At 36.0% G+C, this 5,339-nt stretch overlaps 1 long non-coding RNA gene and 1 pseudogene across 2 annotated transcripts; both read right to left on the bottom strand.

Annotated features, from left to right (window-relative positions):
- Positions 1-942, bottom strand: LOC143597678 (uncharacterized). 2 transcript variants are annotated; one of them, XR_013146973.1, is made up of 4 exons: positions 917-942; positions 724-810; positions 116-228; positions 1-22 (listed from the first exon to the last, which is right to left on the bottom strand). It is a non-coding gene; the product is annotated as an uncharacterized LOC143597678 (long non-coding RNA). The 2 variants fall into 2 exon arrangements; XR_013146972.1 differs by lacking the exon at positions 917-942 and having other exon boundaries at positions 724-894.
- A 1,187-nt stretch (positions 943-2,129) lies between these two features.
- LOC143597677 (pentatricopeptide repeat-containing protein At4g33990-like) lies at positions 2,130-5,112 on the bottom strand (annotated as a pseudogene).
- Positions 5,113-5,339: the final 227 nt, after the last annotated feature.

The raw sequence follows: 5,339 nt of genomic DNA, 5'->3' as shown, positions 1-5,339 counted from the left end.
CTGTTGTTGCAAGATTCAAGATCTACACCAATTTAAAAAATGTATTAATAACAAATTATGTGTTACACAAAAGAATAATTCTTTTCACACATTTTAGAAAAAAAAAATTGAAGACCTGCTTGGACGAACCTGTGCTGGCTCTGCGTTTTACATTTACTATGCAAATAAGTTAAAGTCATATGCTTATCAGTAGGATTCCAATTCATTGAGTACCTCTCTTTGAGTTTACTGTAATCAAATTTAAAGATCAAACATTTCAATCTTTGCGAGTTTTCGTGAAATTGCTCATGAACGATAAAAGAATGACTAAGAACCGTAATTCTTCAACATAATTGGTTAGCTTCGAATTATTTGTGATTATCATCCATGGTGAAGCTATAAACTAAACTCAACTTTTTAAAAAATCAATGTTTTGGATTTGAGGCACTCGACACATAGTTTTTAGATTTAAACTTTTAATGTCATAATTGACAAACTAAAACACATAACACAACTTATCTATAGCTGACAATTTACTATATCTTATTCTCCTATATGTATTTGATAAGAATGTTAAAGAATATTACAAACTTTTGATAACTTTATATATGCTGTTGTTGACACCAGGTTATAAAACTACATATTACCAATTAATTCCCAAGAACCCTTTGGTTGGTGAAGCTATAAACTAATAATTGTGATTCATAAGCCTAATTTATATTTAATCCACTCATTTATACTTACAAAAGTTAAGATCCTGTGACAATAGAAGTATTCAACTGAACCGGCAAACGCAACCAGCAATTGAATCAATTATTGGATGTAATGGGCCTTCAATAGCACGAACAAATTGCTATGATGAGGAATCGATACTTAGATTAAGTAATTGCAAACACAATCTAAAGAAACAACATCGATTATACGGGATAACACTAACCGATGAGGAAGCAGCCATGGAGAAGATTTGATAATCTGAAGGCGATGGATGATGGATTGTAACCTCAACGTGTCAAACGCTACAAGAACATGTACTTTGTGCACCAAAATATGTCCACAGTACCCGTTTGTGAGTTGCACCGACTTTCTGAATTAATATATATATATATATATATATAATTAACTTAGTGTTGCCTGCAAAATAACCGTTTTCGTTGTTTATTTCCAAAATATTAGGTGCCTGGATTGCAAAGAGAAACCAATAACAATTGTATTACAGGATATGTGACAAACAATAAATTGAATTACCTCATCACCTCACTCATAAGAAATCACTAAAACATATTTCAGTGCATGTAAATCTATATATGATATAAAAACAAACAATATATAACTGATCTAAAAACAATAAACTAACATCATCAAAATCGAACATAAAATGTTAGCTTAGATGAGTTGTGTGACATGACACTTTCTAATGTTGGGTAGGCTGTGGAATTGACTATATTTCTCACGGCTAGGGTCAGTCCCCAAATATATCGCTCAATGCGCTTGGATTCCAGAATAATTGACTTAGGTACTTGCCAACTTTTAATGACCTCAATTTTACCTGGGTCTACTTGCATTCCTTGTTGATTCACAATGTGTCCTAAGAACTGTACTTTAAACCAAAATTCACATTTGGACAACTTGGCACATAACTTTTCTTGCCTCAATAACTCCAAGATTACCCGCAGATGTTGTTCGTGTTCTTCCTTACTTCTCGAATACATAAATTTCATCGATAAAAACTATCACGAATTTGTCAAGGTAAGGTTTGTAAACTCGGTTCAAGAGGTCCATAAACACTGCAGACGCATTGGTCAATCCAAACGGCATAACCAGAAATTCATAGTGACCATACCAAGTTCGGAAGGCTGTTTTTGAAATATCTTTTTCCTGAATTCATACTTGATGATAACCCGATCTGAGGTTTGTGTGACCTGTTTGACCATATATTTATTCATAAATTATATTATTCAAAACTAACCAAACAGAATTTATAAATTTTTATTTTTCATTTTTTGTTTTATGTAATTTATAAAAAAAAAATTAATATATATGTAACTCAAATATTTTAGCCCGAATGTTGAATGTCTTGTAAAATTAAACAAATGTATAATCCTAATTGTAAAATAAACGGAACCCAAACAGAAAGAGATCGCCAACCTCCTCTAGATGCAGATAAAACTCGCAATCATGTGTTAATGAAATATGATACAACACGAACAAGGGCACTGTATCGAGGGGTAGATGAAAATCATACATCACCAATAATCACCACAAGAACATACACCATCCTTAAAATTATGAAACCGATTAGAATCCCTCACGATAATTTCACGCTCAGTGATTCTAGATATAAACTTGGTGGCATTATGACAGTCCCCACACACACGCAAATTCTTAAATATTCTAATAGGCGTTCGAGCAGGAGTATTAATAATACCATACGCTATAGCCAATCTTTCACTGTGACTAGTAAGAATATGTTGCTTTTCATCTTCCTCAACGTCTTGCAACACAAAACTATAATTGGGAATATAACCGAGAATCTTCATTTTTGCTGTTAAATTATCCAACTCTTGGTATATGTTAAATCACATTGCGGATGTGATTGGTTCCCCGTGTAAAAAAACCTCCATTTTATTATTTAATTCAATCGAGCTCCAACCCGGAGTCTTCTTTAATCCCTTACTATTAGCTAATGATCTCACTGTATTCACACCATCCCATTTGCCTGCATTCGCGTATATATTCGATAATAATACGTAATATCCGACATTATCTGGATCAACTTCTAGTAATTTATCCGAAGCCACCTTACCCAAATCAGCGATTCCATAAATCCTACACGCACCCAAAAGTGCACCCCAAACCGAAGCATCTGGCTGTAACGGCATACCCTTTATAATATTTTATGCTTTTTCTAATTGTCCGGCCCGACCCAACAAATTAACCAAGCATCCGTAATGCTTTAAGCTCGGTTTAATCCCGTAATCATGTTGCATGATATCAAAGCACCACTCACCCTGCTCGACTAAACCCGAGTGGCTGCACACAGATAATAACGAAATGAAAGTTATCGCGTCAGGCTGAACCCCTTCATCGAGCATACTTTTAAACAGCTTCAAAGACGTTTCTCCCTGTCCGTGTATACCGAGACACGATATCACGTCTCTTCTACTTTCCCGCATTTACCATAAAGATCGATTAGACACGTTCCTATAAACACGTCCAAAAGTAGACCTGTTTACAAAACCCACCCGTGGGTTTTCGCCCCGTCTTTTAGGGCTCCAATATGAGCATAAGCCAGTATAATACTAACCCACGTTCCTTTATTCGGTGTGACGTGTTCAGTTTCTATCATCATACGGTACACTTCAATGGCTTCATTTGCTAGACCGTTTTCAACTCCCGGATCAATAATCAAACACTAACTAAACGAATAACTCTCGTTTTTATTAATCATAAAATATTACTCAAAAAACTGATTACAAACCCTCAAACCCTAACTCGGTTACATCTAGATGAACCCTAACTCGGTTACATCTAGATGAACCCTAACTCGGCTACATCTCGTGTGTGCCTCCAGATTAACCCTAACTCGGTTGCACCTCACATCACACACTTCTATAATGTCTAACCATGACATGTTTATATAGGACTAACCTAACTTGTTATCAAAGACATTACCTATTATAATTACAATACAATTAGGATACATAACGTAATTAGGAAACACAACCAATTATAACCTGCTTGTCAATATTGATCCCTCAAGTTCACCGACTTGTGACTTGGAGTCTGAAATTACTTCCAACACGTTTTGACCGTACCCCGTAATCATCGTGTTCCACGAAACCACATCTTTAAGAGCGATTTTATCAAACAATTTCCAGGCAGAATCAGCATTTCCCAGTTTGGCATACATGTCAATCACCGCATTCCCGATGATCACATGTTTTTCAAACCAACATCTCCTTAACACAAAACCGTGTACACATCTGCTACTTTCAAAATCCCGAGACTGAGCAATACCCGAAGCAACACTTACTAGTGTCAACAAATCGGGCTTAAACCCGTTCATTTGCATCCCATGGAAGAACTTAAGTGCACGATCCGGATCATTATTCTGCTCATAAGCAGCAATTATCGAATTCCATGACACCAAGAGTCTCATCACCAAACTATCAAAAGCCTTGTGTGCATCCTCTACTTCACCAAACTTTACATAAAAGTTAATAAACGCATTGCCAACAAACAAATCAGACTCCAACCCGTGTTTCACAACATATAAATGTGTCAATCTTCCTTGCACCATATTATCCATTTGTGCACAAACCGGGAGAATAGTGGATACCGTTACAGAATCCATTTTAACCCCTTCGCGCCTCACCTCATCCAAAACCTCCAACGCCTTTTCACTTTCCCGTTTTGACTAAACCCCGAGATTATCGCGTTCCAACAACCATGTCCCGAAACCGCATATTTGTAAATATGTGGTAAGCAGCATCGAATAAACCGAACCGACAGTACATATGCACCAAAGAAGCTGCCACAAACACATCCCATTCCAAACCCGTTTTTAAAATCAACGCGTGTATTCTACTCCCGTTGTTTATATCCCGACACGCTTTTAATACAGGCGGGAAAGTATAGAAATCGGGCTTTACGTCACAGCATCTGTAGGAATGCCATTGCGAACATATGCAGATATGATGGAGTTCCATGTGTAAACGTCTTTGTCCGGGATTTGATCAAAGGTTTGTTGACATAACGAGATTGGAATAAAGATTGAGAAGTCGAGTGGAAATAAATAAACTTTGGACCTTCCCCAACACGATAAGTAATGCGTGAACACGTTTGGCGAGGTGAGTATTCGTGCTTGAGTGAAAATGAAGGTCAACGTCGATCGCTCCCATTTTCTTTTGGTGAATATGATGTATGAAGACACCGATTAAAACAAGAAAGTTCTTAAATATAGTTACTTTTGTAGTTCGGAAGCAATCTGGAAGTAAAACCAAATACACATATATGAATTAAGGTTTTTACAATGTGAATAATATATATCAGAAATTAGTAATAATAATTATAATGATGGATGAGATCGAAGAACAAAGAGTCTTACCTACCTCCAATAACAAGCCTGAGCATTGGATATAAAATACGACTCTTTAATACGTATATAGATTTCTAAGCCTTGAAACGGTGCCCTGCAATTATTGTGTTAAAAACTCTTTAGTTATATGTATATTCAATATAGGTGTCGAACACTCGAGCCATCATGAAAAAGGGCAAATGCCATAAAAAACCAACATACTTTTTCTTTTTTTCTTATTAAAGTCCCTCAACATTATTTTGCATGTTAAAGTCCATTCACA

Source organism: Bidens hawaiensis, unplaced genomic scaffold (assembly GCF_021521415.1).
Source record: "Bidens hawaiensis isolate Kalapana, Puna unplaced genomic scaffold, B.hawaiensis_p1.1 tig00048848_1, whole genome shotgun sequence".
Taxonomy (NCBI): domain Eukaryota; kingdom Viridiplantae; phylum Streptophyta; class Magnoliopsida; order Asterales; family Asteraceae; genus Bidens; species Bidens hawaiensis.
Note: the sequence above shows the minus strand (reverse complement) of the source record. Positions and strands in the feature narration are given on the sequence as shown.